This window comes from Canis lupus, chromosome 1, assembly GCF_011100685.1.
Source record: "Canis lupus familiaris isolate Mischka breed German Shepherd chromosome 1, alternate assembly UU_Cfam_GSD_1.0, whole genome shotgun sequence".
NCBI lineage: Eukaryota > Metazoa > Chordata > Mammalia > Carnivora > Canidae > Canis > Canis lupus.
Genome location: NC_049222.1, coordinates 73255857 through 73280726, shown reverse-complemented (window position 1 = coordinate 73280726; position 24870 = coordinate 73255857). Strand labels below are relative to the sequence as shown.

At 39.5% G+C, this 24870-nt stretch overlaps 1 long non-coding RNA gene across 1 annotated transcript; it reads right to left on the bottom strand.

Annotated features, from left to right (window-relative positions):
• Window positions 1-19108: 19108 nt before the first annotated feature.
• LOC119866716 lies at window positions 19109-23064 on the bottom strand. Its single transcript, XR_005353144.1, has 3 exons — window positions 22833-23064; window positions 21013-21176; window positions 19109-20547 (listed from the first exon to the last, which is right to left on the bottom strand). It is a non-coding gene; the product is annotated as an uncharacterized LOC119866716 (long non-coding RNA).
• Window positions 23065-24870: the final 1806 nt, after the last annotated feature.

The following is a 24870-nucleotide window of genomic DNA, read 5'->3' as shown; positions in this document are numbered from 1 at the left end:
TTGTCGTCACTTTGAGAACACAGCATTACCATCAGGCAATCACAAACACACATCCAGAAGTTGCTGTACATAATGCTTCTTTTCCCACCAAGCAAGTCCAAGAGGGCTCCAATCTCTCTTTGTCCTCTCCCCACTGGCAGCCTCTCAAGCTTCCCTTCATAATTCTGGCTCTGTTCCAGCAGCACTTTGCAAAGGTGGCCATATTTTCTCTCCCGAATGCCCCAACCCCTCTCACGTAGCCCTCTCCCTATGATCACATTCTCAGGATTCCAGAAAGAGAACAGCTCCCGGCATCATTAGCCAAAGTGGACAACAGCATCCTTCATTAGATTCTTTAAACCTTTCCTGCACCTTTATAGATAGTCCCTTTATTACCCTCTCCTCAAATTGTCCACTTAGGGTTAACTTTTGCTCCCTGAAGGACCCTGACTGATACTGTTCACAAGTTGACTATGGGCAGTTTGGTGATAGAATCCCCTGCCTTATGCTTCTCTCTGAGCCTGTCCCCCCCCCAAGATACAACCACAGATGTTAGTAGAACTTAAAACCCTGAGATTCAGAGTGGACCCATCAGAGGTAAGTGGCTATGTCCGGAGAAAAAGTGTTTTCAGAAAGGATATTGCAACTTCATTCTTCTAGTCAACAAATACTGAGAGCCTACTATGTACCAGTCACTGCTTTGGCACTAAGGAATATAACGTTCCTGCTTCATGGAGTTCCATTCTAACAAAAAGGGTGTCAGAACACACACCTATAAATAAGAAAGACAAGCTCAAATAATGACAAATAACATTCTGTATTTTTTATGTTTCAAGCTATTTAAATTCTAATTAATTAACATACAGTGTAATATTAGTTTCAGGAGTAGAATTCAGTGCTACATATAGCATTCTGAAAGTATCAGAGCTGGAAAGTGCTATTTAGGTTGGATAAATAAGGAATGTACTTAGGAGCTAATTTCTAAGCTGATTGGACATAACCAAGCATCCTCACCTTAAGGGGTCCTAAAATTATTGAAGGTAATTTTGAGGTATGTGTAGCAATGTATGAGCAGGAAGAAACAATGAATCATTGAAATCTGAATATTAATGTTTAAGGGACTTACAACCCAGCGCTCAAAGACTGGGCTGGGTGTCTCTTCATTCTTATCATGTGATGTCTTGGGTTATTCAATAAAAACTAATTCGTTGAATAAAGCTATACTTGTTTCTACTCCTAAGGAGACTATGACTTTTGTCAAATCTGGTGTGAATAAGCTATTATTTGGATTCTGCAAATAGAATGGAAATGAATTTTGGCTGTGGGTGTGTGAGGTTTTTCTTAGAATGGAATGGAGAGGGGGAGCACTAATGTGCTAATAAAGCACTGCTTGCTGGAAAGACTTTTTGTCAATGAGCTCTGAGAAAAGCAGAATACAGTCACAGGAAGTTCCAAGATGGCACCTACTTTACGGGAATTGGAATCAAATCCAAATATTTTGTGGTTCAGCTATTTAAATTTCTGCTTAAACATTTGGACATGTATCCATCTCTGGTCCAGCCTGGAGCCACTTTGACTTTCACATGAAATCCACTGAAAGCTACTAATTATTGTCTTCACAAAAACCGCAGTGCAGGCAAGAGCTGAATTCCGAAAATGGATTTTCTGCTCTCAAGGAATAATACCAAAGGGAAAAATTTTGTAGATAGCCAGTGTTCCTCCCCATGAGTGTTTGTATCCCCAGGCACCAATCCAAGTCCAAGACTATCTTTCCCTTCTCCTAGACCCATAGCCACCAGCTTCTCTCATGTTCAGCCCTTTGGCTTCTGCCCATAAGAGCATGATCATGCATGAGGTTACTTTCTAGAGCAAGCTGGCTCAGGGTGGTCAGAGGTCATCTCCATGGATGATGGAACCATTTGTTATAGCCCTTGTCAAAGTGTTAACACACTTACACATGCCTGGTGTATTTGACTTCTCTTCTAAGGAACATGCCATTGGACTCATATAATAATGGAAGCTTGCTAAGACAAGGACATTTCATGTAAATGATATGTGACAGGCCCTGATTCTCAGACTTTTTGGTTTCAGTGCTTATTCACACTTTTAAAATTATTTAGGCTCCCAGAGTGCTTTTGGTTATGTGGGTAATAGTATCTATAAATGGTAACTATATTAGAAATTAAACTGATGATGTCTTGTCTTAATTTACTTTAAAAATAACAGCAAGGGGCACCTGGACAGCTCAATTGGTTGAGCATCTGACTCTTGCTTTCAGCTCAGGTCATGATCTCAGGGTCCTGAGATAGAGCCCCATATCAGGCTCTGCACTCAACAGAGGGGAGCTTGCTTGAGGGGGTCTGCTTGAGATTCTCTCCCTCTGCCCCTCCCCCAGCTCTCTCTCTCTAAAATAAATAAATAAATCTTTACAAAATAACAGGAAAACATTATGTGTTAATGTAAAATAATACTTTTGTGAATAAGTATATTTTTCAAAACAAAAAAATATGAGTGAGAAGGATGGCACTGCTTTTGCCCTTTTGTATATCACACTCCTATCTGGCTCCATAGAAGATAGCTGGACTCTCATTTCTGTTTCTGTATTTGATCTGCTGGAAAACTCCATTGTATCCTGGTAAGAGAATGACAAGAGGGAAGAAGACAAGTAGTATCTGACCATCTTGAAAAAATAGATTTAACCTAGCAGATTCCCCGAAAGAGGGACTTTCGGAGGTCCTGGAAAGCACTTTGAGAACTGCTGATGTAAAGGAAAGGCACAATTATTCTCACCCAGTAAATGCAAAAACAGTAACTCTGGGGAGTATGGTGGGCAGGGATATCAAGAGGAACTCTGCTAAGCCTAAGAACCTGCAGATTTGGGGAGTGGCAGGAAAAATAGAGCTTAACCCTCTTCCCCCTTTAACCCTTTGGAACTACAAAAACAGATTTCAAACACTGGAGCTAGAGATGGCACAAGAAACCCTTCATTCTGGAAACCATGCTGCCTCAATGACGAGAAAAGTATTAGGGACATCAAGCCAATACCTGGGGAATAGCCTGAGCAAAGAGTGATGGATCCCCAGAAGCAAAAGGAGGAATGAAGTGTCCCTCCTCCTTGACAAAACTCTCTTTTACTTTATTTTTAAATTTACTTTTAATTAATTAATTAATTTTAATTAATTTTTTATTGTTACCTTGTTCTCTAGCAGAACTGTGTTCCATCCAGTGAATATACGTTCTGCTAGCCACTTAACAAACTCAAGCTGTGGTTTAGAGCTGATAAATAATTATGTTAATTAACAGGTTGGAGGAAAAATATGATGTTATTCTTGTGGAATGCTCTGAGAAGCTGGAAACACTTAACTGCAAAAAAACGACATGTGGCGAAATAACCAATAATTTGCTGAAAAAAACTCACATCTGGTTTGCTGGCTCAAAGCAGGGGTTAATAGTTGTTTGAGGGCAGCCAGTGGTGGAGAGGGGTCCCAGGATAAACAGCCAAGGCTTCACGGCAGGAAATATGCTTGTTCATGTAGCACAAGCATTTACGTTGGCTTCTAACCAGGATGAAACGTAAAAGGAATTGTTCAGTGTGCCTCTTTCTTTCTTCTCTTTATAACCTAAAGTTCAAGAATATCTTGCTCTTATTTATACATTTGAAGATGTAAAGAGTTATTATAATTTTTAACAATAATTAAAAATTTATTTCCTCCAAATTTCCAAAAGGATGCAGCAAATGTGGTGAAAAATAGGAAAGTGAGTTTGCATTATACACACATCATTATTTACTATCACAACACAGAGGCTGATTTGATAAATACTGATCAATCATCCTCTTCATGCAAGCCAAAGATATAAGCATTATAACTAATACACAGGTGAGTAATCTGTGGTCCCAGAGCTCAAGGGGGAAAGAGCTCAGTAGAAAGAGTAAGACAAATATACAATATGTGCATAGTTACAAATCCCTGTGCCATATGTGTCATTAGAGAGAAAGAAGTAAAGTGCTATAAGAGGGTCAGAGGAAGGAAATTTCATGTAGAATTGGATGAGTCCACGAATGTCTCCTGTCAACAGTGGTATTTCAACTGAGGCATAAACAAGGATCCGAATTGCAACAGATGTTAATAAAGGCAGAATAGCATTGGAATGGAGCAAACCAGTACATCCATCCGATTCAAAGGTAGAGGCAGGGGACAGTGAGTAAACCCATTTGGCTAGAATGTAGGATCAGTGTAAAGAGTTAGGGGCAGTTACACAGAGAAAAGCCATAATCAGAGATGCCCATTGAAATACTGACCTGGCAGTGGCCCTGTGTATGACAAAGTGGAACCAAGCAAATCTGAGGACCATGACGGGGTTCACAGAGATAATCTCATGATGGTCCAGGAAATTATTACAGAGGCACGGTAGGTTGACTGGATTCACTAGATATCACCATGTAACGTGATGACTGACTGATGGGTCATGAAGGCCAAGGTAGGGGGAAGTTGGAGCTATTTTTCTAGACTCCATCTGTGGAGAGCAGCTTGAATTTCTAGGTCACTAGGAAGATATACCAGCAAGTCATTACAATTAGGATGTATGACTAGGATGTATTGTACAATTAGGATATAAATTGTATATCCTAGAAAGGGGGTACATTTAAGGGTCAAGAGAAGGAAGAGCCGTCATTACAAGGAAAGAATGAGAAGTAGCATCCTTGTATCCATGAGGCCTTCTCATTATGATCTTCATAATGTATCTCTGAAGTAGATTTTATAACCCAACTTTAACAAACAGGAAAACCTTAAAGTGTCATGAACCCCACTCAGTGCCATGCACAAGTTGGTTACAGAGTTGTGGCCCTGACAGTGTCACAGATCACCCTTGGGAGCAGAATCCAGGTCACAGACTCCAAAGAGGACAGCTTCCATAGGAAGCAGAGATGATGACAGGTACCAAATGCCACAGAGGGTTCAAAGAATAGAGGCAGGGACACTCCACTGATTCAGAAACGTACAGATGGCCTTTCAGAAAGCAATACCAGAAGAGCAGTGGAAGCAGAAATCACACTATGAGTTTTTCTAAACAGGTTGGATCAAGGAAAGCTTCTGGGAAGAGAAAGGCAGGATGGTGCAAGATGATTTTTAAAAGTCATGCAGGTTGTCAGAGGTGGGGAGAAGACACTGGAAACTAGAAGGTTATAGGCAACTTGAAGGAAAAATCCTCCCCAGAGGGAATGAAAAGATAAAACAGAACCACACTTCATGAATGAGGAAAGAGGAACTCTATTCCAAGGCAATCCACGAAAACCAAAAATGGCAAAGTTATACACATCAAAAAGAGAAAAATTAGAATTAGAGGTATTATTTTTAATCACCAAACTTGTAACATTTAAAAAAAAATAAAGGTGCTTGATGTTGCATTATTTTTTGTCTTTTGATGTGTGTAAGGGCCAAATAAGCCTTACAGAGCATAAGGGTCACTGTCCAGAGAGCTTGGTGGCCTCCATGGTGGTTAATGGAACACGGTGGGTGTTCCAAAGAAGGAAAAAATATCAACTCTCTCCCTTACTTGGCAGGTTCTTCTGAGGAAGTCAGCATGAAAAACCATCTGCTGTGCAAAATGCTGTTACAGAACATGGAACAAGAAATGGATGACATGCTCTCTGGGTGGCAAAAAGTTCTCTTAGTTTTAAAGGCAAGAGAAACATAAAGGTATGCTGTCTGTACAAATAATAGTCCCAGGTGACAGATACTGCCCTTAAAATAAAATAAACCAATGGAAGCTTCTAATTTTAAATAAAAATTGAAGAGCGTTGTTATGATTCACTGATGGAATCTTCTGATACTCCAATCCAAAGTATCTGTAAAGATGCATCCAATGAAAGAAGAAACTGTCTCACATTGAAACAGATACAGGCCACCAACCTAGAGAAGATTTCTATTACTTCCAGAACTATGGACTAGTGGGTGACTCATGCGTGGCCACCTGAAACAGACTACCCCTGACACTTGAAAAGAGAGCCTGAGACTCCGTGTGTTCCTTATTGTCAGCCCTTTTGTTGAAGGATGAGAACTTCAAGCAACTTGAGAACTCTCCTTCTGTTGCAGGAGTATCATTTTTTAAAAAAAGATTTTATTTATGTATTTGAGAGAGAGAAAGCTTGAGCATGAGTGGTGAGGGAGAGGCAGAAACAGACTCCCTGCTGAGCAGGGCACCCTATGCATGTCTTGATCCCAGGACCTTGGGATCATGACCTGAGCCGAAGGCAGATGCTTAACTGACAGAGCCACCCAGATGCCCAAGAGGTATCTTTTTCTTTTTAGATGCTTCTTTTCTCATCCTATATCTGCCTTTCTCATCAAAACAAGTGCAATTCCTAACCCCAAGACAGCCTGGCATGATGGTGGCTATGGCACAGTGCCTCCCAGGAGCTATGGGCCTATGAAGTAAAACACCAATAAAACAGACTAAGTCACAGGACATTCTGAAGAAGGGAGCTCTGTTGTGTACTTGAGCATTCCCATTTGTCAGAGAGGGGAGAGAACTCAGTTTGGCAGAACCTAACTGGGTGGCATATCGGTTGGGCCAGGAGATGCAGGTGAGAGAACATTCCCCTTAACCTGTGAATGAACAGTAAGTGGGAGCTGTGCAAGTCAACACCTCACCAACAGTGCCTGGGCCAGACCACCTTCCCTTCTTCCTAAGGTAGGAAATGGGCCAAAGGGAAGGATGGCAAATACCACAAAGCAAAGGAATTGGAATGGCTTCTAGTAGACCTCAGAAGAGCAAACATGTCCACATCCAGTGACTACAATAAAATAAGGTATTATTTTGGTTTTAAAAATTGGCAAGGAATTTTAATAAAATATTTAAAGGTGATGAGACTTTTAGAAGAGTCCATGACAAAGACATTCTCATGCACCATCAATGAAACATAAGTTGCTAGCAACTTTCAGGAAATGATCCAGGCTTACTGTCCTTCATCATTGTCACAATCTTGCTTAAACAATCAGAGGGCCTAAAATAGAAGAATGGTTAAATATTTTTATAAACGTAGCTGTAAAATTGTCTACCATAAGAATGTGCTTTGATTTATTTAATGACATGGGGAAATGGTTATGATATAACTACATTTAAAAAGCAGAATACAAACTTTTTTCATTACAATCTGACACAAATTTTTTAAAAACAAACCAAAAGCAAGTATGGCAGTAAAAAAAAATTGGAGAGGTTGTGAAAAAAAAAATGGGAGAACTCCATCTAAATGTTAACAGTGGTTGCAACTGAACATAGATTGGCTTAAGGATTATCAGCAAAGCATGGTCTGATATATTTTTGTAATAAGATACATAGATTGATAAAGAACTATGGTGCATGGTCTTATAGAGGCACCCAGAGAGGGCAGCTAGCAATGGATGTAGAGGGGATGTGTACATCTAACAGTCACACCAGCCCGGTGACAAAATTATTGGAAAATAAAGTATGTCAGAGGTAACTCTTTTCCCCATAACCAAGCCCCTAGAAACATTTAAAAATGCCAACGACCAAGGAGGCAAACTCATGCTTGACCGATATCTAGTGAATCAGTTGTGGAACAGTTTTATTAACAAAAGTCTTATAGGAAAATGATCTCATTCCAAATGATGCTCATGGACCCAAACTCTGCAGTAAGGGAAAACTACCACAACAGACAGACTTTATGGAGCTATAAGTGAACCAGTGGCACCTATGCTAGCAAAGCATATGAGATTTAAAAAAACAAACAAACAAAAACAAAAACTCCAGAGTCTGACTCAGACATCTTCCCATCCCATGCTGAAGGTGTCCTTAGACAAGTCATCAACCTTTCTAGGGTCAGGGTTCTCATCTATGAATCTATGAAATGGAGATAATAAGATTGCACAGCTCCCCTCACAGAATTATTATAAATAACAAAAGTCAAAATGCATATGAACACAGTATTCAGCAAAAAAAGTCACACTGCATTATGCTGGTAGTGACAACCGCTATACTATCTCCCAGCAATTGCACTAGATGTATATGTGTCTCTAAAATGAAGAATTTGAAAGATGATTTTTCCAAGTGAGGTTATTTTCTGAAAAACTTGACTAAAGTATGTTTTATTTATAATGCTGGTGTTGCCATTTTTCGCTTTGTTAGAACACTCAAAATATTTTTCATATTTGGACTTGATATTTGAAACATACTTTCCAAAGATAATAGCCAACTGTGGGAGTATCCACAAAATGTTGAAATCAGCATGTTTGGGAATGTATTTGGTCAGCGTTATGTGGAAGGAGAACTTCAGTTTCCTAAAATGGTTTGTTATGGACGTGCATACTTATATGTGTGCACACATACATACATGTATACCCACTGACGAATGTGCATATCACAATGAGGAACAGGGAGGATAATTCAATAAGCTGTGAAAAAGAATGGTGGCAGTGACACCCAGATTCACATCCCCTCCTGTTGATCTCTACAGGATCAGGCCAACTCTTGTAGATGTAGTTGCCCATGAGTGATTAGTTGAGGGTGCTTAAATTTATTTATAGGAGAAAAAACAAACAAACAAACAAACATGTAAGGCAACAAATAATTGATTCAAGCTGCACAAAATACAAACTGCATGTGGATAAGGAAATAACAAGCTCAAAATATGTTTAATTTTTGTAGCAGAGAAAAATAACAGATCTACCAAGAGGAAACTAGTTAAAGTTCATCCATAAAATCTAGAGAATTCTATTGGGCCATTTCGACATATGATGAGGATCTGTATTTAGATACTGAAAGATATACATGAGCTAATGCAGAGTGAAAAAAAGAAGTTGATATTTATTTAATATATACTATAATACAACTTTTATGACTATAATCTATTACATATTATTCAATATATGTACTGTCTTAGAAAAAAAATCCAAGAGGATGTACCCTAAAATACTAATGCTTGTTATTTCAAAGTGACCCAAATTAAGATGTTTTAACTTTTTAAAGCTTTTTTGGAAGGGTAGATGTTTTAGCTATTTTGCTGTAATTGTTGGAATACTTTTTAACAGTTCATATATTTTTTTAAGATTTTATTTATTTATTCATGAGAGATACACAGAGAGAGGCAGAGACACAGGCAGAGAGAGAAGCAGACTTCCTGCAGGGAGCCCGATGTGGGACTCGATCCCAGGACCCCAGGATCATGACCTGAGCTGAAGGCAGATGTTCAACCACTGACCCACCCAGACATCTATTTGAATATATTATTTTAACAACCATAAGCACATAAAAATTTTTTTTATTTTTACAAAAAGTAGGAAAACATATTGCCACCAAAAATTGCTTAAACCTAAGTGATTAAGAATTAGAAGTGGTTACTGAGAATAGGAAGGGATTAACAATTGGCCTTATCCCTGCCCATCATGAGTTCAAGTAACGTGTTGGTATCCCCATCCCTTACCTTAACCTTTGACTTTAAAAAGTTTCAGAGCTTGGGGCACCTGGGTATACTGATATTATACCAGCTAGTCAGGAAAGCCCAGGGGGAAAAGTGTTGGCCTTGACAACACTTTTTAAAGCCACAAATAAAGGTAAAGCTTGAGTGGAAAGCCAAGTCATTATTTCTACAGAATTAAAATCACTGTGGGTGAGGATATTGAGCCAACTAAAGTTGATTTATAGGAGATTTAAATCAGGACCTCTAATAGAACTAGTTTGACAAACCTATTACACCGCCTACAAGAGGTAAACAAAGATTTCATGTCAGAATAGTATTAACTATGATTTTTGTGAATAGAATGAAACCTTTTCCTTATTGTAATCCTTCCTTTAAGATAGCAACCATAGAGATCTATTACGGAATTAAAATTAATTCATATTTTTTCATTTTTGTACGTAGCCAACGACTCCTTTAAAATCCCCCTGGGCAGTTAGGTATTACTTTCTAATATAAAGTCAGCAAAGTAAGGAAGTGTTATGAATTCCAAGAAGCATTCTCTTTTGTACCACTATTTCTCTATGCCTGAGTTATGGCGATCCATGAAGAGGCTTCATTGGAAACCACAGGTTTGTGTGGTTGGAGCTAGTGTAGGTTTATAGCATAAAAGGTGTGCAGTTAGAACAATGCAAAAGGGGGGGAAAAAGCTTTTTTGCTTTCTGGGGAGAAATGGGAGACGGGAGACTTTAGATCTGGCATTTAATGCTTCTTGGTGAAAAAACACATTATTTCTTTCATCAGACCAACCAAAAAATTAGTACTGTTCAAGTCCTCCTGGGCTCTAAAAAAAATCTGAATACGTTTGCTTTTCTTCTCTGATGACACTGCTTAGTTTTTATGAGAGTGTGTTTTAAAGGGAGCTGAATATCTGTAGAGACCCTGGGATCTTTGCTGTGTGATCCGGGGGGAACTGGGAAAAGGTGGAAGGTCATGGCTGGAGGCAGTTTTGCTCCATTTGTTTTCATAATTGCCCAGAATGTTAGGAACTCTCAAGACTTAGACAAGGTGCCTGCCAGCTTTGAAAACTAAGTCTCCCTCCTTACCAGTGGCTCCCGATAGCCCCAGCCCTATTTCTTTTATAGGTAAGTTGTATTATTTCTCACCTTTTGAAATGCATCTTTACAAGACAGCCAGATGGATGGATCCAGCAAAGCCCAGCTACTGTGGATTGCCAATGCTTTTCACAATAAAAATGATGTTTCTCTCCGAGGGCTTTTATATCTGGGCTCTACATTAGGAATCTCTGGGTCTTTGAAACTGCTACTGGTACCTTACTTCTCAACTGAGAGAGGATACATATAGTGTTGACAAGGTCTCTGGAATGGAGACCTCTGGAGCTTGTACTCATTCTGGCCAGCCCACAGCACGGACTGGACTGAATTGAACAGTATCTCTCTATAAATCATATCTACCCAGGACCGTAGGATGTGACACTATTTGGAAATAGGATCTTTGCAGTTGTAATTAGTTAAAAATGAGGTTATGCTGCATCAGGGTGAGCCCTAATCTAATAATTTATCAGAAGGTCATGTGGAAACACAGATACTACAGAAGAGAACACCATATGAAGAAGAAGGCAGAGATGGGAGCAATGTGTCTACTAGTCAAGGAATGCGAAGGGTTGCTGTCAAATAGCAGAAACTAGAAGAGACAAATGGAACTGATTCTCCCTCAGAGCTTCCAGGAAGAACCAACCCTTCCCACAACTTGCTGTCAGACTTCTAGTCTCCAGAACCGTGAGAGAATAAACTTCTATTGCTCTATGCCCCCAAGTTTGTGATAATTCATTACAGCAGCCCTGGGAAATTAATACATGAGTAGCTGGAGACAATGTTCTTAAGAAATTCATAGGAATAAGATAGAACCCTTCAAAGACAGATATATCTGAAGCTTTCAAATTAGGCCTTAAGAGGATATTAAATAGATTCCTTGGGTCCTGTCAAAGTCAGATAATTTTATGTTCTTCCTCAAATAGGAACCTCACTATGAAAGGGATAATCAGAAGATAACTCTTCTATTCCCTGCTGCAGACAAGATGGCCCAGTGTGCCACAACATTAACAGCTTTGGGAAGGAACATTTATTCTGGGCATACAACCCTTGGAATAAAAAAAAAAAAATATGTTTGTGAATTTTAATGCATAACATTGTATTACAAAAACTATTAAAATAAAGATAGAAAATATTCCACAAAATCCAAAAATTATTACAGTATTACTTCCTTGAAATTTACTGTCTCATACCACCAGTCAAAAAGCTAAAAAAAAAAACAAAAAAATGACCCTTCCAGAAGTATTCAGTGTGACCTTTAAAAGCTATTACTTAAACTTAAAATACAGTTTAGCTCTATAAATCACCTACATTTCCTCTATTCAGGCACTAATTCTGGGTTAATGATAAGTGAGCTTGTGTTTCTAGCATAGACACTGACTATATATATATATATATATATATATATACACACACACACACACACACACACACACACTTTCAGATGTGAACACACTGATGTCTGGACAGCAAGATAACCACTGACTGCTTACGTTCATCTGTGTTCCAAAGTACATTAAATACTGAAAAACTTCATGGTATAAAACACTCAGAAATTCTATATAAAATAGAAAAAAAACACTTTAAAAAGGTATATGTGATTATATTCCTAAATAAAATAAAGGACCAAAAACTAAGAGTAAGATGAAAAGACAAGTGATAAGTGGAAACTAGTACATTGGTTACCCTCAGGTAGCCTCAGGTAAGACCTTGGTTTTTTTTGTTGTTGTTGTTGCTGTTGTTTTTAAGACCAAGAGTCAAGGATTTGGACCTGCCTGAATCAAAGACTCAGAACTGAGACGCTGGACTATATACTCTTTGAGTATATATATATACTATTTGAGCTGGGACTCAAAGAACCATACTTTGAGGGAAAAGGGGGATTAAAAAAAAAGAGCAAACCAGAAAAGTTGTCCTTCTTCCACTCTTGTTCAGGAGAAAAAGTCTTTTATAGGAATTTTTACACTACCACCAAGTCTAGGAAACTCTAAACCTGAAAATGAACCTGAAAAAGGGTCATCTTGGGTGCTGGCCAGGAGACTTAAAATTTAGAACACACAAGATTCCCACAAAACATGAATTCAATCCAAACATAAGAAACAGAGGCAGAATAAACATGAATCACACCATCAGAAAACACCAGATTCAGACTGCTTAGATTTTCAGGTCTCTAGAATTTTTAAAAACCAACTAAAAATATGTTTAAAATAACTAACATGAAATGATGGCATAAATATAAGAAAACAACTAGATTGAATACTATTATGAAATCAACTTGAAATCAAATCAGATAGAACTTATTGAAAGAAACGTAGAGTCTTAGACATTGAAAAGTCAGTGGACAAGAGATGAATGGATAAACAAACTGGTATCTTCCATGCAGTGGAATACTATTCAGTAGGGAAAAGAACAAACTATTGATATAAGTTACAACATAAATGAAGCCCAGAAACATTATACTAAGTAAAAGAAACCAACCACAGAGGCCACATACTATATGATTCCATTTATCTACAAGAGGCAAATCTGTAGATACATTTAGATTGGTGGATTTCCTAGGGCTGTGGGAATAGTGATTAACTCTAAATGGTCATGAGCCATTTTATGGGGAGATAGAAATGTTCTGAGAGCAGATTATGATGATGGTTGCACAACTAGGTAAATTTGCTAAAAGTCATTGACCTGTAAAGTCCTTAAAATGGTTGAATTCATGTATACAAATTATATGTTTATATTATAGCTCAATAAACTTGTTTTAAAAAATCTCAGTGGGAAGTTTGGATTAGATACTGTCAAAATTGGAATACAGATCCAAAGATATGGCACAAAGCACAGAAAAGAAAGACATGGAAAATATGATGGAGGCAAAGAATGTTGGACAGACGTACAAGAAGGTCTGATCTATATCTAGTCAGAGTTCCAAAAAGAGAGACAATCAAGAAGCAAAGAAAAAAGAGGTGAAAATATTTTCAAAGAAATGAAGGCTGAGAATAATTGAAAGGCATAAATCATAAGCTAAGTAAATAAAAAGAAACCTACACATAGATACATCGAGGTAAAGCTACAGAATCACTGGCAAAGAGAGGTTCTTAAAAGCAGTGAAAGACTTTTATAGTGGCAAAGGAGAGGAAGCAATTTCTGTCAAAGCAGATGTCACCAAAAAGGTAGGATTTAGCCTGAGCCAGGAAAGAAGGAAAGAAGGTTAAGGTTTAGATGGATGGATTAAAGGAAGGGAGGACATTCTGGCCACAGGTGTGGGAAGGAAATCCTCAGTGAAGAGATGGTGGCTAGGCTTCAAGTCCATGGAAAGAATGGTCTAGCTGAAACAATAATGTAGGAAACCGGCAGAAGACACGTTTAGGGAGGCGCGGTGGAGCTAGGTCAGGGTGCCCACTGAGAAGCTCTCTGAAGACTTGGACCTAGAAATGCACCGCAAGGAAACACGTTTCTCTGGTTGACTCATGACATCCACTTTCTCATCAAGGAGACCCTTGTTTTCGTAGCAATCAGAGAAAGTCTATGACTCCGAAACTGGAAAAGCAGTGTTCTAAAAACCGTAGTGCCTTTTCCATCGGAACCCCATGGAGTCCTGAAGTCCAAGTTCAACCTGAACCCGGCCAACACAGGAGACTCCAGGTTATAGCTGGGATACACCCGTGCTCATCAGGTGAATGAGGGGGACAGCCTCAGCCTTCCTGGTATATTTTCTCTAAACTCCTACTAATTTAATGGCCTGGGAAAAGGGTGAGTCATAAAGGTGGAAAAATATTTTGGCTGCAGCTTTAGTGAAAGGTGAAATGCGTTAACCTTGCAATGAGTCATCATCACCTCAGGCAGCTTAAAAGCAGAAGAAGAAGAAGGAGAAGAAGGAAAAAAAAAAAAAACCTTAACCAGCACGGTTTCAGATCTCTGAGAGTGTGTCTGACAGAGTGTCAGGGTTTGGTAACTTCTTGTCTGGTGTGCGTGTAGCCTGGTGTGAGATTAGTTTCTCCAGAAGAGAGTCTAAAATGCCCCACCCCCTAAACCTCAGCAGGAGCCAGCTGCAGCCCACCTGCTTCCGTGGGGCCAGTTTCACTCCACCGTGAAGGAAGTACTAGCCGCGAGTGTCAATGGAGGCCCAAACATGGACATATTTTAAAAATCAGACCTAGCCAATTAAATTCTAAAAAAGTTACATTGGCAATAAAATTATGTGGAATTTATTTCTCTGAACTGTGACTGCCAGCTCGTTCTAAGTACACCCTAACAACTCATTAGGCTTAAATATGAACAAAATTAACCATTCCTCCATTGTACAGTTTAAGAAAAATAATCACAAATCCTTTACCTGATTAGAAAAAGTGAAAACTACCTGAATATCATGTGCAGGCATCTGTTCTTGTCAAATGTTTACAAAGGAATTAACAGTCTCTGATTGACCATTGGTTGTTGGAAAAGGTTTGAAGTCCTTTGAAGCTGTATCAGTCAATAAATGCTTGTTTACTTACATCAGCATTAGGGGAAGAGCCGCGCATCGGTAAAGGCAGGCAGCAAGTACTGCACAGCCCTGGGTTTGGTGAGACACTAGCCCCTTAATAGCATGTGACCTTGGCCGGGTTACTTAGCTTTGCTGAACCTTGGGTTTCTCATAAGTAAAATAAGGGAATAGCATCTACTGCAGGGTGGGTACGAGCACAAACCGAGATGAGAGATACAGCATTTCTTCGTACTCAGTGATGCCAGGTTTCTTCTCTCTTCCCTCTCTAAAGCATTATCCCTCAAGAAACAAGCAGTTGGGCAGCTGAGTTAATTCAAGACTGCAGAAGCAGTCAGTAGAAATTGGGTGGGCAGAGGAAAAACGGGAGGCTGTTCTTGACAACAGGAAAAGCATGGGCTATTTTGAGGGAAGAAGGAGAGACAGTAGAATGAACATGTAGCTGAAGGAGCTGCTGCCTCTCCAGCTGCAATGGAAAGTCGGGTGTGGCTGGAGAAAGGAAGTCTTCGGGCATCACACTGAAGCATTTGGACTTTATGCTCTAAAGATCAAAATCTGCAAAAGGTTTTGGAGCTGGGAAAAATTTGTCTGACGCTGATGACTTGATTCTGTTCATCTCATGCTCTGTTGCCATGACTCAGTGGGACCTTTTCACCAGAACCAAGGAAGCTTCAGTACTTTCTAGAACTGCCTTCTCACTTCCCAGTGCTTGAGTCTGGTAGAGCCCATGACACATCACAACTCTATTTCACAGATAAGGAAAGTAAGACCCCTGGAGGCTATGTGACTTGCCATTGCATCAAGAACTTGAAACCTGTGTTTTCTGACCCTAAACTTCGTGCTTGCCCTATTACATGTCACTGAGACTATGAAAATTCTATGAAAATGTAATAAAATAATTAAAAAGGAGGAATGAAAAGGATGAAAATGTTAGGAAGCATACACCCTACAATGTCTGTACACCACAGGATGAAAGAAAGTTTTGGGATCATTATGTCTCCATCGTTCAATTCTCTGCCTTAAAACTTCTGTCCTAAACTGTTACTATTTGGGATCTAATTCTTGGAGATAACTAACATATCTTTAAAGAGAAGATTTCAGTAGCTTCGATTTGGTAACACAAACACACCTCTATCGAAGTGAATGGAGCATTTTAGCAAAGAAATTTCTCTACTTAGAGGACCAGCCCTGATTATTAGGGTGTTAGGACATGACTGGAAAACCATGTCAAGTACTTAAAAACTGCACTGAAATTCACAGTCCAGCAAATAGGAGCCTTGGAATGTCTGACTTGGCCAGAGCTCAGATGCCTTAACAATACAGTCAGTATTGACTGTAACAATACAGTCAGATTGCTTTGGACAGTCTTCCCAAAAGATTAGCCCACAAAGAGGGGCTTGGAGGACTTTCTGTTAAAGGACCTGGGCTTTGAGCTTCACCAATTACCTCACTCTAAACCCAAAGAGAACCCTGACAGTCAACTCCTCCTTTGGATCATTCTTCATCACCATCAAAAGAGCCTTCAAACTGCACTCATTTTCCTCCCTCCCAAGCTACACATTAATGCTTCTCAACTAATGTTGAACAGAAGCAAAACCAAAAAATGAAAACCTCTCCACCCCTGACTAATTTGGCATCAAATTCCTGTATCATCCTTAAAAATTTAGGATTAGGGGATCCCTGGGTGGCGCAGCGGTTTGGCGCCTGCCTTTGGCCCAGGGCGCGATCCTGGAGACCCGGGATCAAATCCCACATCAGGCTCCTGGTGCATGGAGCCTGCTTCTCCCTCTGCCTATGTCTCTGCCTCTCTCTCTCTCTTTCTGTGACTATCATAAATTTAAAAAAAATTTTTTAAATTAGGATTAGTTATAGGTTGCCAAATGAAATGCCAACCAAGTAACATAGCCATGCTATTGATTAGAAATGGCAAAGTCCTCACCCCTGAACTACAGGTAGGAAAAGAGTCTCTTTCATTTTTTAGAGTAATAAAAATATATTAAAAAGTATCTGCCTTACAACTTATGGTGTATTCAGATCAGCATTTGAGGGTGAGTAACATAGATTTTCAGAGTACCTCAAAAAATTGTATATTATTATTATTTCTCTCCTTGAATTTTTTCCATTTCCTGCCTTCCTATAGGAAAAAAAAATGTTCTTGAGTCAAACGGTGATAGAAAAATATCCAGAGAGATAAAGCTTAAGAGAAAACTGAACATATATGACAATGATACATCTACCTTAAACGTATTTTGAAACATAACAGATTTAAAAATAACAAAAGTGCTATCAATGATATTTAACAAGTTTTAGCCTGTTCAGTGCTTTTGTAATTATGGATTGTTTTCAAACCTTTCTTGTGAGATGGGTCAAAGATAGTCTCCTACAAGTGAACACTGTCATTTCACTCTGGGCTTAGTGTAATACCTAAGGAATTTTCTCAAACAGGGATTATTCTCCCTATAGATTCGTGAGCAGAGAGTATGTGCTGTCATTCTCCACTTCTCACCCCTTCCCATGAGCTATTCTCAGCCTTTCTCTCTGGTGGCTCAACATCTGGGCTCCCCTGCCAGGGGCATGCCTCTGACTGGGTTCTGCTTGGGTTCAGCCAACAGGGGTACTGCTGGTAGCAGGTAGGAAAAGAGGAGGGGGTTAGAGTATTTCTTCTCTGTTTCCTCCCTGTTTGGTGCTATATCTTTGGCAATATCTGCATTTCTCCATGACTATTGTCCCCACGAGAGTAGCCATCTTCTTCAGGCTTCCAGCTCTTAGGGGGCTCCAATGGCACTGTTTCCCCCAGGCTCCAGCAGTCCTGAGGGAGATGGTAATGACTTCCTGCTGTTATACATCTTTACATGTCTGGACATCTCTTGCTCATGTCTAGTCTCTCTTCTCTGCAAAGAGTGCCTTCCTGAAGTCGCTTTACCTGGACCATCCGGGTAGACTTGTATTTCCTGCTGACACCATGGCATAACGAGTGCCCTAGTTCATGCCTTTGAATGAAAAAACTATATACAAAAGCAACTCAACATCTGAAGTCCCTTTTCCACGGGACTTCATCACATGTACTGAAATACTTCTATGTGGAAGTGCTCTTGATTGTTAAAAGCACCCTGTACATTCTGCTCTTGAGCATGAGGGTTGGTCTGTGGTCAATCCACTGAGCACATGGTCAGTTTTGAGTGGCACAAGTTGATATTTGGTGAAACATCATCTTTTTTTCATAATAATAAGTCTCTTAGCACAAGGCTTTTAAACTAGAAATGCTTAGTTTACAATGTTGTCCTTCATCCATTTATTTACCAATGTTTATTAAGTATATTTAGCAATATAGTAATTACCAAATATGGGCCAGACATGCCATTAGATGAGAGGTGAAGAAAATCAAAGCCCCGATGCTTGTGGAGCTTACAGAGCAGGGGTAGAGACAGACTTCAGGCAAGTGCTCACGCAGATACTCATGATGATACATCTGTGACATGCAAAGAAAGATCATAGTGTTAAGAGCACGTGGAGGTAGGGAGGTCTGACCTGGAGAGCAAAAGGCCCAGAAAGTTTCCCTGAGGCAGAGACTCGGAAGTTGCTGAAGGCATAAAGGATGGGAAGGAAGGCAAGAAAGAAAAAATGGAAGAGTATTGACGGCAGAGAAAGTCAGGTGAAGCAAAGGATGTTGAAGGATGTCAAGGAAAAGGAGCCTAAGTGGTGAGCTCATCTTGAATTGTTCAACACGCGACTCAAAAAGCACTAAAGGGCTTTGATTAGAGTTGATTGTGTTTATGAAGGGCGATAAATCTACAAAGTGCTTTGAGTAAAAGACACTATGCCCAGAAAGCTGCTACAGTTAGAGTGAGGTTTGTCTCTCTCTTCCTGTCACCCTCTCAAGGAGCTTCAATGGTGTCACAAGACAGAAGTGATCATTCCTGGATAAAATATTCAATGCTCCTTTCTTTATAGTGCTACATGATTATCTTGCTTAACTGGCAAAGTTGCTTTACTTATTCCAAACAATTTCATTAGTGACAAATAACTATGACAATTAGGGATAAGAGAAATACTAAGACTTTGGTAATCTCTGCATGTTAAAAGACACCAGAAAAGCAAGAAACAAACTCATATACAAAAAAGGGGTGTTCACATTTTAATTTTAAACCTGTCAATTTCAGACATGTTGATGGAACTATAAGTTTACATCTCTATGATACTGAGTACACAGGATAATTGTACAATTCTATAATAAAATATGTATCTCTATTATTTATGCACTAATATACTTTATTCTGAATGAAGAACAAAATAATACAGGCTAATAATATTAGCTTACACTATTTTTTGTGTGTAGCTTACACTATTTTAGAAAATTAATACTATTTTTGATATTTGGAAGTTTCCATTTAGAATATAAAATCTTAAAGTATACAGAAACATTCCTATAAATATTTCAGGGTGAAATACTATAAGAGAGGCATATTCCACAGACCCTGCTTTCAGAAGAATCTGTCATCATTGAAAGTATTCAAAGTACTACATAGAATATGATCATTTTAGCAGTGCTTTTCCTAGTTTTTGCTGAAGCCAAATGTCTTTGGCTCAATCTTAGATGCAATGAGCAACTCTCAAAGCTTAAAGTTTGTGACACATGGCACAGTAGAGTAAAAGGACCCTTTTAATTGCCTTTCCAGTTTGCAAATTGTTTTTAAATACATTACTTTTTGAAACTGGATATTATAAGGTCTGCTTTTTCTTTCAGGGCCCGTGATTTTGAACTGCTCATTTCATTTCCATCAGTAGTATGTCATGCTGTACATTTCAGGCAGTATTATGGAACCCATTTCATCATGCATGCTTAGCAAGGTATAGAGAAGGATCTAGAATGAGATGGAGATCTCATTTCTCCCAGCCACACAGGCTATAAACTGCAGCCAGTTAAAAGTCTGTCATGCTCCAGCTACAGTTTGAGTTATTCATTATTTTCATTTCTCAAACCTACTGCCTGAAAGAAGGCTCGAAACTAATTGCAACTTTCTTTTTTCGATAAAAACAACTTGATTGCAAATCTGACTTAATAGATGCGTCTTTTGCTGCGAGATGGGACTCACGGGAAAGGCAATGTGAATGCAAGCATCTCTGCTCGAAGTGCGCTTCTGCTTCTGGTTCCAGCCTGCTGACACCTCCACAGAGGGAGGTCATTCAACCTGTAGGAGCCCCAGGCCTCCCTCCTCCTCAGCTTGTCTTAATTCTGCTTGTTTCTTGTCTGTCACCTAAAGCTCAGAGACACAGAATAGTATTGTATGTCTTTGCTGAGGCTGCCATTGAAAAGTATCACAAAGTGCGTGGCTTAAACACCAGAAATGTAGCGTCTCCCAGTTCTGGAGGCTCAGTCTGAGAGAGGAGTGTCAGCAGGGTTGCTTCCTTCTTGGCCTATGAGAAGAATCTGCCCCATGCCTCTCCCCTAGGTTCTGCTCGTTAGCTGGCAATCTTCATCATTCCTCGGTTTGCAAGGCATCACCCCATCTTTGCCTTTATTTCACATGGCATTCCCCTTGTGTGCCGTGTCTGAGTCCAAATGTCCCCTTTTTTATAAGAATATAAGTAATGTTGAATTAGAGGCCCACCCTCCTCCAGGATGACCTCATCTTAACCTCATTATTTTTCTAATAATCGCATACCCAAATAAGGGCTAAGACTTCCACATGCAAATATTCAGAGGACACAATCAACTCATAACAGGTATCCTATGTATTCTAGGGGAACATAAGTTGCAGGTTAACATATAATAAATATCCTGGAATAATAATACTAAGCAATTGACCATGGTTACTTCTGCAAATGATAGTGAGGTAGACCAGGGTGGGAGTGGAAGTCAGAAGAAATTTAGATTCACCTTCATTTTTTACAAAGAAAGGTACAAAGATTCATCTTTACAAAGATTCATCTTCATTTTTTACAAAGAAAGGTAGATTGCCTGAGCAAGTAAAAGTTAACATAAATAAATTAAGATTTTGTAGTGACTCCCAGTAGAAGTAGACTCCTATTACCTGCCACGGTATGCTCTGGAAACTTGTGAAGGGGTTTCTTGGCTGTTGCAAGGATTTGGGGTGCTTCTGGCAGTGAGTGGGAACAGATTGGGGATGCCAATTGTCCTACAATGCTGGAGTCGTGAAGAGTTGTCCTGTGTCCTGAATCATTTTCAAATGTCCTGCTAAACATTTACATATAAAAACAAAATAACTTTTTGGTATCATTTTAATAGACGGCTGAATTTTCCAAGAACGCAACCTTGGCATCAGGGTGGGGGTGGGGGGGCGGAGACTGTACTTTGTTGGGTTCAGAAATTTGCCTGAGCCTTCACCTTACTGGAAAATATGTCCCTCACAGCAGCATCACTCTCAGTATCTGAACCACTTCTAGAACACGCATAGAGTGGATTGCACTCACAGTTGTCACATTCCTGACGATTCTTCACGTGGGTATAGTCACTGACCACTTACTTCTGTCTTCATGTACTGAAGTGTGTATTAAGCTAGTACAAATTTCTTTAACTGTATTTTCCCTTCACATCAACCTTTGAGCCTTATGTGAATTTTCAAAACGTGTTCAGATAGATTACATTATTTATGAATTTCATTTCAGGGTGCTAAAGGAGATGTTACAGAAGATTTCTTATGAAAAGGGAACATTTGTTCTCATCATACTGTGCATTGCCAGGAATCATTGACAGTCCAGGGAGAAATGCAGAATACTTAAACTAAGGCTTTGAAAATGGTGGAGAGGCAATGCATTCAGGAGATATTTCAAAAGAAAGTCAAAAGGATGGCACTTGTGTACCATATTAGATAGAGAAAGATCGAGAAAGAAGGGACTGTCAAAAAATGCTTTCTAACTTGGGCTACCAGGTGGGTGATTTAAAAGTGCTGATACAAAGAGGAGGGTGGTGGATTCACCATGGGACTGCACCTCAAGGCACCTGGGGGCAAGAGGGAGAGGTCCATGGATATTAAATGGCCCACGTCTGGGTTTACTGACCAGGGGATGCCTGTACAACCAGGATTGCTGGAATCTAGGAAATGGAAAATGTGCGGAGTAAGAAGGGAAAAAACTCAGAGCAACCTGATGACACACCTCCAGAGGACATGTACAACTGAAGAAAGCCATGAAGGAGACTTCATTTTTAACCTTATCTCCCCACTGAGTTTGAAGCATCTCAAGATAAAAAGCAGTAAACACAATCGAATAACAACAGAACACAAATTCTGTGACTTATATCACTTTGGTATTCTTCCCATTGCCTAGTGCAGCACTCAGTACCCTTTGTCTTTGTCATGGCCCCTTCCTTTCCCAGAACATTCAGGAAGCAGATGGAACATTTCTACTGTGATTGGGCTCCCCACAGATGTCACAGATGCCATCTTGATCTGTGGGACACTTTCTCCCCCAGCTCACTGAATGTCTCAAGGCTCTGAGTTCTCTGACAGGTGGAGAGGAGACCCTCTTTACCTGACCATGGTCATGGCTCTGCTAAGGGGTGGATATTACACTCAGAAAATCCATTTTCCACACAGAGAGTGACTTGTCTCTTGTGAGGCAGCCTGTCTTCCTGCCCCCCAATACTGGACAAAACCATAACTAAATTTAACAGCAGAGGAAGTATCATTCCCAAATGCTGCAGCCAGCCCAAATCCAGAAGAAAAGCCACTGATTGTCCTCCTGAAGCCCGAGTTCCACACCCAGGGACACTCCCTCTTCTGGCAGTGACACTGCAACCTCAGAGGGCACTCCCTCTGGCTCTAACCCACGTTCCACTTGCCTGCCAGGACACACGACATGGGACAGGAGATCTGTCACCAAGAGCACATACCTGTGGTCACATAAACACATAAACACTTTCACTAGCAGCCACGTTCTCAGGCTCTGGCCAGGAGAGGCAGCCAACAGCCAGACAGGAGAGGCTCAGCTGAACGCTGACTACTACTCGCCATCCACCGTTCCCCCTGGCAGGAAATGGGTTCCAGATGTGTCCTCAGCTGAGCCCGTAATGGGGTCTGACTGTCATAAATGGGCCTGCTAGCCTGGGTCTCCAGCCTTTATCAATCTCCCTGGACTGTACTGAGCAAAGGGGGAGGAAGGGAAAGGAAATGTAGAAATACTCTGTTGCTGGGTACAATTTCAGCAGAAAGATGACAATGTGTTTTGAGTTTCCAGGTCCTGTTTTTGTTTTCTCTTTTGGAGATAACGTGTGTGTGTGTGTGTGTGTGTGTGTGTATGTACACACATGCGTGCTTAAAGGGGGAAAGAAACAAAGGAAATGGGGGAAGGGAAGAAAAGATCCTATTTCAGTTACAAAAAAGGTTTTGTGCACTTTAGACAAACTAAAATAACATTGTAATCCCATATCAACCCAGGAAGTGCAATAAACATAAAGATCAATACTCTACCCTCATTTCATCTTTGCTGTAAGTAGATATTTCAGAAATTGTGCACCTAACTCAAGATTACTAGAGATATTTATTAACAAGTATCTAATAACCTTCATTCTAAATTTCCATATTTCATAGAAATGTGTATCCTTAGACTCTCTATACATTGATAGCATAATTTCTTCTTTGTTCAAAAGGATAATGGCTTAAAAATCTCACTTGAGAATAGAATTTAGGCAGTCTGAAGTCAAGATAGCCTGAAAACAGTAAACAATAAATAACTTCCGGAGTTCTCCATAGACAGTTTAGACAGTTGTAGCTCGGTGCTCTACCCAAACAGCCCAGAATTGATCATTCTCCAGAATTATCCTAAGATAAGCATGTGGCTCTAGATCAGTCCCTCCAACAAGTAGCAGTTGAAGAACACGTACGCCCTGAGAGAGGCTACATTGGTGATTTGTTCGGGGCCACTGTGTACCTGGTGAATTTAAGAGTCACTGAGTGATGTTGAATGAGATACTTAACTCCTCTGGTTCTGTTTCTTCATCTGTAAAGTGAGAGATTAGACTATAGTCCATGGCAGCTCAGAGTTTGAGTTTAATTTTTAAAAGCCTCATATTTTTAAAGCAAGATTAAAACTTATCATACAGTTTATAGGGTTTGGCCCTACCATAGTTTATAATCCTAAAGATAGTGATGTTTTTTATAGAATCAGACTCCAGGCTTGCAATACCTAGCCAAATGCATGACATACTCAAAAGAAAAAGAGCCTTTTGTCCTGGAAGAGTAAGATACATCTAATGAAACAGACAGTAAGAACTATTCCAGACAGTCCCATTCACATTCTGCAGGTCAGTGGTATCTACTGAGAATCCCTCATGATTTTAACGAAAAGGGGAGTCAGTGTTCCCCGTGTCAAAGAAAAGAGATGTGCTCATAGCTCCCAATTATTCATTTCACTCTAGACACAAAGCTTCTTCCTTAAGGCTGAAGTTAATTTTAAATTTGCTTTGCACACTGGTCAACCAAAAGATTTTGTATGTGCTAGCCTCTTCCTGTAAGTTTAGAGAAGAATTTTATCATTGCTTTAAAAGCTATGATCTAATTTATCTAAACAGTGAAATCAAAGCATACTGAAAATTCAGCCATTAGTCAAATGTAAAATCATCTTTTTTAAAAACAATTCTTTTAAATGAAGAGTAAAATATAAATTCATTTCTGATTCTAAGAAATTGAAATAATATAGATGCAAATATTTACCCTAAAAACAGTACCTCCATTCCCAGTTCTTTTACTACCATGTGATGCATTTCTGTGAATTTAGCATGTATCCACTCAATTTATTCTACTTACATATGAAACTATAGTAATAAATATTTTTGTTTCAAATCAGTATTGTTTATATAAATAGAATAATTCTTTACTTTGTGGACATTTTTAATTGGCTAAAGTCTTTAGGTAGTTTCATAAGTGTTAAGT